The following is a 9,146-nucleotide window of genomic DNA, read 5'->3' as shown; positions in this document are numbered from 1 at the left end:
ATGTAACATTTACTGGATTCTAAAAAACACAGGGTATAAAGAAAATATAGTTTTGTCTGTCATTCTTGAGAAGAAGGCAAAATAAAAGGAAACCAAATACTCATCAACCAAAAGAGAGGTATGAAATAGGAAAATCACCTATTTATTTGCTTCCATTGTGAATTAAGGAATTTACCCTTGCTGAAAGAGAAAGCTTAATATTTGATTCTAGTAAGTCCAGCAGGAACAGGACTACTCTGTAAATCACCTTCCTTATGAAGTTTTAGATGATCTCACTCAGGTCTTCAGTTAAGTATAAGTGAGAAAATTTGTCTTAAATTTATTCAATTAGGACTAGAGACACAGAGAACTAACTGTCCTGAGGTTTCAGAGCCTTTTCAAAATGCAAATTATGCAATATCTCTGTTGTGGGTCAGGTGTGCCTTGTGTAAAACCTAGGCAGGTAGAAGAGAATTCTTAGTTGGTTACGGAATGCCAAGAGTCCAACTGTCAGTTTTCATGAAAGCTCTTAAAACTTCACGATATCTCTTTTATTATTTACTTTCTATATTTCATTAAAAATTATACTGCCCTCTTTAACTTCAGGTGAAGCAAAGTAAACATGCCACTATAGATTAATGACCTACTTCAATCATTTCCAATTTGTATCAAAATAAATGCATAACTCCCCTCATCAAAAACAAACAACCCACCCACCAAAATGGGTCTGAGACTTACCTCAAATCATCTTCCTTATAGGGTTTTGGGTAACCTTACCCAGGTCCTCCTCATGTTTTAGCTGCCAACTTGATGCTTTGGTTTTAGCTAAAGAGCTTGTAGCCACTGTTGGAAAAAAGTCCTAATAAAATGGGAAAGCAGTCTTTACCACCAGCTTGGTGGTAGCAGCATTGGTTCTAGGGAGACTGGTTGGTTCAGAATTCCAAGTGACTTGCACCGAAGCTAACTGTGGAGCAACAATCTATATTCTAGAATAAAAGCTTGTGATGCAGTGGAAACTGACAGAGGGACTCATGAATGTACAACTACTGCCCAAGAGAGATGGCTACTGAAGTTCAGACATTTTACAACAGTTGAGGCTGTGGAGTTAGCATAATTTGGGGTGACATATAAATGATTACTCTTCTATGACTAGTTTACAAATAACTTTTATTAGGGATGGTTGTTAAGAGTTTTATAGACATTTAGGAAATAACTCATTGATGTGATGCATTATGTGAACAAAGATTCTATTATCCTAACTCGTTCTTGGGGTTTTTTATTGGAGTTCTAATGCTTTTTAGCTGAAATTCTCACCATGTAGTCTGCAGGTATTTGGTTAGGAGCTTCATACTTAGTGATTCTCAGGTAATGGCTCTGGTGTCAGCCAGTTTGGATTTGAATCCTGGCTTGTGCATACTAGATAATCTGTGGACAAGAGAGGTAACCACTCTGATCCTGATTACTCAACTGTAAAATTAGGTAATACTAGTGATGTTAGAATCAACCTCCCAGAGTTCTGGTGAGATAAAAGAGATCATTTTGTCAAGTGTTTAGCAGGCAGGTATTTAATAGGAATTATTCATTAATATATGAATAAGTATTGTTAAGTATTATTGAGGTTTTAATTTTTATTATTAAAATAATGAAGCTACTAATGTAATAATGACTCAACAGAAAGAATGACAATAAACTCACTAGTAACGTAGGGGCCACTCTCCAGGAAGCCAGGATCAATACTTTTCCCTGCACTCTCCTGGGACCTTGTCATGGGACAAGTGTGAGGGGTTTGTAGGATCCTGTGCCTAAGCCTCTGGAAATTCCCTGCTTAAACCCCAACGGACTCTGGGGAGGAGGTGGTCTCTTACACCTCCCCAGATTTTTGCCACCATCACACTGAAGATGAGGGTGGCACAGAGATGTTCCCAGGGTGAGTCAGGTATAGTGACTGCCAGTGGTACACACCTACAGTATAAAATATGGGACCTATTCGTACTCAGGATGCTCAAACATTAAATATTTTTAATGCCATGTTTAAAAAATAAACATTAATGCAAAAAGCTACGATGAAGAAAATAACATTTTAAGTAAAGAGAGGATTACTGAGTTTCTCTTTTACTTTAGGGTCATATCTCCTTATTTATTATTTTAACTTTAAAATAATTAAAATATCAAAGTATCTCGATTGCTGGTTGGTGTCCCTTTAAATGTTGCTACCAAGGCAAACGTCTCATTCTCTTTACTCCAGTCTCTGTTCTTCAGAGGCAGCGCACTGCGGGGTGGCCTGGGAGGAGCAAGGAGTGAAATTACTTGGAAAGCCTGACAACAGTGCGCTCTGGCTCCTGTGTGCACTCAAAGGGAAAATAGAGGCAGCGCCGGCTCGCTCTGCAGGCCCCGCCCCTGCACGTGTCCCCGCCCCTCCGCTCGCGTCCGCGCCTTTGATTGGTGCGCGAGGTCAAGACCACGCCCCTGACGCGGGCGGCTGCGCGGCGAGCGGTTGGGGAGGGCGTTGGAGGAGGTGCCGCGGCGGGTCGATGTGCGCCCCTCAGCGGTGGAGGCGGAGACGGTTGCGGGGTCTGAGGTGGTGAGTGTGCGGCTCCGCGGGTCCTTCCTTTGTGTTGAATTTAAACTTTTTTTTTTTTTTTTTGTCAGCCTAAGTTTGAGTGACGGACTCTAAAGACTACTGAGTAGCAGCAGCAAGGAACGTAGGCATAAGCACAGGGAAGCTTTTAAAGGCAAAAGTGAGAAGTATGCAGTTACTTGTTTTGAAATGGAGAAGGCTGGTTTTAAGGGTTTAGCACGGGAGTTAGCTTTAGTTCATTAGTGGATACTGTGACAAACAAGCTGTCCCTGTGACTTCTATAGCGAGCTGCAGCTTGGGAAGCCCATGGCAAAACATTTTTGTTACAGATTTATATGCTTAAGAGCCCTTAAGGGATCCTTGGTAATATTTCTTGTCACAGACCACGTGTGCATGATGCACCTCTCTTCTCCACCTCCTGGCACTGTTTTGTTTGGGTTTGACACAAGTGACTCCATGTCGATATGCACGACTTTTGGCAGATTGTAGTTTAGTGGTTAGATGGATTTGGACCTTGTAGTCAGCTTTGGTTCTAATCCGACTTGAGGCAAATGACTTGACCTCTGTGTCTGATCTATGATAAAAATAACATTTTCTCCATCTCATGGAGATTTTCATTTAAGAAATTGCAGTTAAATTCAAATAACAGAAATTTAACCATTTTACCCTTTTGAAGTGTACAATACAGTGACTCTTACTATATTCACATGTTGTGCAACTATCACTGCTTTCTAATTCTAGAGCATTTTCATCACTCCCAAAGTAAACCCTCTTTATTGCTCCTCCCTGCTGCCCCTGGCAACTGCTTTTCTGCTTTTTGTGTCTATAAATGTGTGAATTGTGGGCTGTTCCATAAAAAGAATCATGTGTCCTTGTCTTTTTTCATTTAGTATGTAATCAAGATTCCTGCCTGCCTGTTGTACTATGTATCATCAATACCTCATAATTTGTAAGGCCAAATAATATTCCATGGAATGGAAATATCACACTTTGTATATTTGTTCTCAGTTGATGTTCTTTGGGGTTGTTTATACCTTTTGGATATTATGAGTAATGCTGCTATGAACTTTATATAATTTTTTGTTAGTATATATGTTTTCTACTCTTGACTGTAAACTGGGAGTAGAATTGGAGAGTCAAATGGTAATTCTGTGTGGTAAGCTTATGAGGAACTGCCAAACTGTTTTCCATATGGGCTACACCATTTTACATTCCCACCATCAATGTGTGAGGGTCCCTGTTTTTCATGTTGTTGTCAATATTTGTTATTTTCTATTTTGCTTTTATTATAGTCACACCTAGCAGAGTGTGAGGTGGCATCACATTTTGGTTTTAAGTTTGATTTTTTTTTTTTTTTTTTTTAGTAACAAGGTTGAACATCCTTTCATGTGCTTATTGATCATTTGCTTAATTTCTTTGGAGAAACATCTATTTACACGCTTGCCCCTTATTTAATTGGGTTGTTTTCTTGTTGCATTGTTTTATATATTCAGAATATGAAACCCTTATCAAATATATGATTTGCCAATGCAAATATTTTATTATTTGCATTACCTTTTCCTTTTCTTAGTAATGTCTTTGATGCTCAAGTTTTTTTTTCACTAATTTTTGTAAAACCCATTTTATCTATGTTTTCGTTTAATATTATATCTAACTGTGTTGCTAAATCCTGATCATAAAGATTTACTCTTTTTTTTTTTAATTCTAAGAGTTTGTTGTTTCTGCTCTTATATTTGGGCCATTTTGAGTTAATTTTTATATATGATATGAGGTAAGAGCCCAACTTTTTTCTTTTGTATGTGATTAGTTGGTTGTTTCAAAAGATTGTTCTTTTGTCAATTAATGAGCATGTCACTGTAGGAGTTCCCAGAAAGGGGAACCTTGACTCAGGTCCTTGGTATATATGATGGAAAAGAATTTCAACACACACTAGGCTGACACAAATTTTTTAGGAAAGAAGATACATACATATTCAAGGGAGAATATGGGCCATATTCAGAGGGACAGAAAGAAGCCCCTTGGTCTGGGTTGTTAATATCTGTAGAGAGACAGTTGCTAGGGGCTGGATTAGAGGTAGTGTTAGGACAGAGTTACACAATTTTGTGCCAGTTTTCCTTGAACTTGAGAATCAGAAGAGAAGTATCTACAGGTCATTGGAATATAAGAAACATCCACAAATGTTTGAAATGCAAAACAAGTAACCCAACGTGTGTCCATGTTAACATATCCTTGCTCACAAAAAGTAACATGATACCAGGCAATAATCAAGTTCAATGGCATGTGGATACTTCTCTTCTGATTCTCAGTGTGTCTTTCTTTTTCTTTATCCTCAAATTCCTGATGTTACCACAGTCTTAAGGCCAGAGACCTGACTTTGGGGATCCAACAAATTAAGTCTGGCTGCTTACCCCCAAAACCAACAGAAAAGGTAATGCTGAAAAGTATGGAAGGAACTTTAATCATTATAGCTACACTGCAGAGACAAATCAACCCTCTTCCTTGGCTCTATCTTTGAGTTGCTGACAATGACTTTGAGGTTTCATAGAATGGGGAATGAGGACAAGGGTTGTAGGAGGGAGGGGTTACATAGCTGGGGGCTTTTCACAGCTGCCAAAACAGGTGATCTTGATCAGTTGTGGTCATAATTATCTCAGGATTGGTCAGGTAGGCCTTGTCCTAATAAAGTTGCTGCGGTGTGGGGGTTGGGTTTGATTATCAGGAGATGTTTATCACACCAAATCTTGTTCCTGGAATCCAAGGTGACTTGGAGCAAAGGAGATGGATGCACAAATGGATGCAGAGATTCCAAGTTTTTAATTCTTTTTGCTGTCCATCAGACATTTGCGGGCAAAAGTGAAAAGTCTAAGTCCTTGTCACACTATTTTAACAAGGTTTCATTTAATGTATAGATTTATTTCTAGACTCTCAATTCTATTCCATTAATAATTTGAGTCTTTTCTTAGACAGTCTAGATAAGAGATGTGTCACTTTTGTTGATCACCTTAAGGGACCATTTGGTTTCCTTGGTTCTGTTTTCTCTGCTTTAATCTGCTTATGGCCTTCTGCTAGCTTTGGTTTTAGTTTGCTCTTATTTTTTCTAGTTCCTTAACGTGGAAGGCTAGATTATTGATTTGAGTTTACAGCTAACTTGCTTCCATTGCATCTCATAGACTTTAGTATGTTGTGCTTTTGTTTTCATTCATCTCAAAGAATTTTTTAATTTCCCCTTGATTTCTTCTTCAATCCATTGATTGCTTAAGATTCCGTAGTTTAATTTACAGATATTTGTGAATTTTCCAGATGTTCTTCTAGTACTGATTCCTAAGTTTGTTCTACTGTGGTCATAGGAGATACTATGTGTTATTTCTATATTTTTTAATTTATTGAGATGTGTTTTGTGTCCTAAATAATGCTTTGTCATGGAGACTATTCCATGTGCACTTGAGAAAAAAATGTGTATATTGTTATTGTGGAGTATTTTATATATGTCTGTTAGATTGGGTAGTTTATAGTTGCTGTGGTTTGAATGTGGTGGGTCTTCTCCTGAACATGTGTTGGAATTTCATTGCCATTCTAGCAGTGTTTGGAGGTGGGCTTTTAAGAGGTGATTAGATTGTTAGGAGGGATTAATGCCTTTCTCCAGGGAATGGCTTAATTCTCACTGGAGTAGGACAGTTGACACAGAGCAGGTTATTATAAAGTCCTTTGTTCCTTTCTCGAGTGCACATGCCTGCTTGACCTTTGATTTTCTATCATGTTAGATGCAGCACGAGGCCATTGCAGGATCAAACCACCTGATCTTGGACTTCTAGAACCTGAGCTAAATAAATATATTTTCCTTATAAATTACCCTGTCTTGAGTATTCTGTTACATACAACAGAAACACTAATACAGTAGTGTTGTCTTTGTTGATCTTCTTTCTAGTGTTCTGTTCATTATTGAAAGTGGGCTATTGTTATATTCAACTATAATTTTTACACTGTTTCTCCCTTATTTTTATCAATTTTTGTTTTGTAAGTTTTGGGGGCTCTGTTGTTAGGAACATGTATGTTAATAATTATTATGTCTTCCTGATGGATTGGCCTTTTTGTCAGTATATAATGTCCTTTGTGTCTTTTAACAATTTTTATCTTAAAGTTTATTTTTTCTGATATTGGTATAGCCATGTTACATTTTGGTTACTATTTTCATGAGATGTCTATTTTCTGCCCTTCAACTTTTAGTTTGTGTCTTTGGATCTATATTGAGTCTTTTATAGATAGCATAAAATTGGATCCATTCTCTCAATCTCTACCCTTTAGTTAGAATTACTAATAGGAAAATACTTCCACCATTTGCTGTTTTTTTAAAATGTCTTATAATGTTTTGTTATTCAGTTTCTCCATCATCATTTCTTTTCTGTAAGGTAGGTATTTTCTAGTTTACCATTTTGTTTCTGATGCAGCATATTTATAGTGCTATTCTTAGTAGATTCCCTATGAACTACAACTAATATCTTAATTGATAATATTCTAGTTTGAATTAATATTGACTTAATTTCTTTTTTAAAAATATTTTTAGCTGTAGATGGACACAATATTTTTATTTTATTTGTTTTTTTATGTGGTGCTGAGGATCAAACCCAGTGCCTCACACACACTAGGCAAACACTGCCACTGAGCCACAGCCACAGCCCTCAACTTAATTTCTATAGTATTCAAAAATATTGGCTCCTATCTACCTCTGTTCCACCTCTGTTATTATTTTAACAAATTGCACATTGTTTGCCAAATCAGCATGGATTTATATGTTTTATGCAATTGTTTTTAAATAATATAGGAAAATGGATTATAGACTATTGATACTGACTTTTCTATGTACACATGTAAGCTTGCAGTGTTATTTCTTCATGTATACTTGATTTACTGCCTAGTGCTATTTCTTTGTAATTTATCCATTGTGATTTTGTATAAAATTTTAGTTGTTATACCAGGGATAATCTTAATTTGCGGCAGTCTACTTAAAATCAATATTTTATCATTTAGATTACAATATAGAAATTTTATCAACATATAAGTTTTCTTACTCATCCCTGTTTATGTTGTAGCTTATTCATATACTACTACATCTTCATTCTTTGAAGACTTCATCAGAGGGTATTAAATATATTGTTTTCAACTAACAAAATATCCTCGAAAACTCAGGAAGAAAAGAAGAAAACTCTCTGCTTTATTTATCCAGATGTTTAACACTTCTGTTGCTCTTTCTTCATCCCCAATGTTCCAAGTCTCCTTATGGTATCATTTCCCTTTCTCTGAAGAACTTCCTCAATTAATTCTTTCAGATCAGACCTCCTGGCTGGGGTGTCTTTTAATTTCCCTTCATCTGTGATTATCTTCTTTTCAAACCTTAGTTTCTGAAGGATTTCTTTGTTGAGTATCCAATTCTGGGTTAACAATATTTTTCTGGCATTTAAAAAAATGTTTATCATTTCCTTCTGACCTCTCTGGTTTCTGATGGCAATTTTCCTATTTTTAAAACTCTTTGGTTGCTTAAAGTTAATGTTTTATTCTCTTCTGACTTCTCTCTTTTCTTTCTTCCCCAAAGTTTTTGTCTTTAGTTTTTAGTTTATGATGTGTCTGGACATGCATTTCTTTGCATTTATCTTTATTTAGGGTTTGCTTAACTTCTTGTGTCTTTTGGTGTGAGATGGTTTCAGCCATTATTTATTCAAATATTTTTTAGTTTCATACTTTTTTCCCTCTTCTGGAATTCTAAGGACTTAAATATTTAGAATTTTTGTTATTAACTCACTTATTTTTCTCCTTTCTCCCATTTTGTTTATATTATATAATTCCTATTAGCTCTGTCTTCCAGTTCATGGATTATTTTCTCTGTCATCTGCATTCTATTATTGAGTCAATCCAATGAATTTTTAAAAATCAGTTTTAAATTTTTCATTTGAATTTTCTTTATATTTTGTCTTTCTTTAACAATGCTTTCTATTTAAATTTTATTTTAGTGCTGTATGTGATTATTCTCTTGAGCATTTTAATAGTAAATCCTTTAAAGCATTTTCCCAGATAATTCCAGCATCTGTACCACAACATCATTGGCATTATTAATTGTCTTTTTATTCCAGCTGAAATTTTTGTAGGTCTCTTATGTGCTGAATATTTTGGATCATATTCTAGAATATTTATTTAGAAAATAAAATACAGGATACCCAGTAAAATTTGAAATTCAGGTAAAACATGAAGAGTGTTGTAGTATAAATATGTCCAAAGCAAGAAAAGATTTATATTTTTACCTAAAATCAAATTTAACTGGCTGTCTTATATTTTACCATGTCCCTACTTTATTAGGTTTAAGCCACAAATTCCAATCTACCTTTGTGAACTGGTTTTAGTGTATAATTATGCTTGTATAATTATATCAGAAGGGATTCTACTGTCATGTAGAACTAAAAAGGACAAATAAAAAAAGGAAAACGTTTGCTATGCTTATTAGGATAAGATCCACGATGCTCAGGTCCAGGCTGAGTTCCTGTTCTTTTTTCTCTAGGACTTTCAGGTTCTCTGAAGCACTTTTCTTTTTGTTCTTCTGGCC

At 35.8% G+C, this 9,146-nt stretch overlaps 1 protein-coding gene across 1 annotated transcript in view; it reads left to right on the top strand.

Annotated features, from left to right (window-relative positions):
* Positions 1-5,398: 5,398 nt before the first annotated feature.
* Positions 5,399-9,146, top strand: part of LOC124969946 (phospholipid-transporting ATPase ABCA3-like) — a 137,545-nt gene continuing 133,797 nt past the window's right edge. The window contains exon 1 of the mRNA XM_047532949.1: positions 5,399-6,963. The gene's annotated coding sequence lies outside the window, so the exon portion shown is untranslated. The remainder of the gene's footprint in view (positions 6,964-9,146) is intronic.

This window comes from Sciurus carolinensis, chromosome 18 (assembly GCF_902686445.1).
Source record: "Sciurus carolinensis chromosome 18, mSciCar1.2, whole genome shotgun sequence".
Taxonomy (NCBI): Eukaryota; Metazoa; Chordata; class Mammalia; order Rodentia; family Sciuridae; genus Sciurus; species Sciurus carolinensis.
This window is presented reverse-complemented; position numbering and strand designations above follow the sequence as displayed.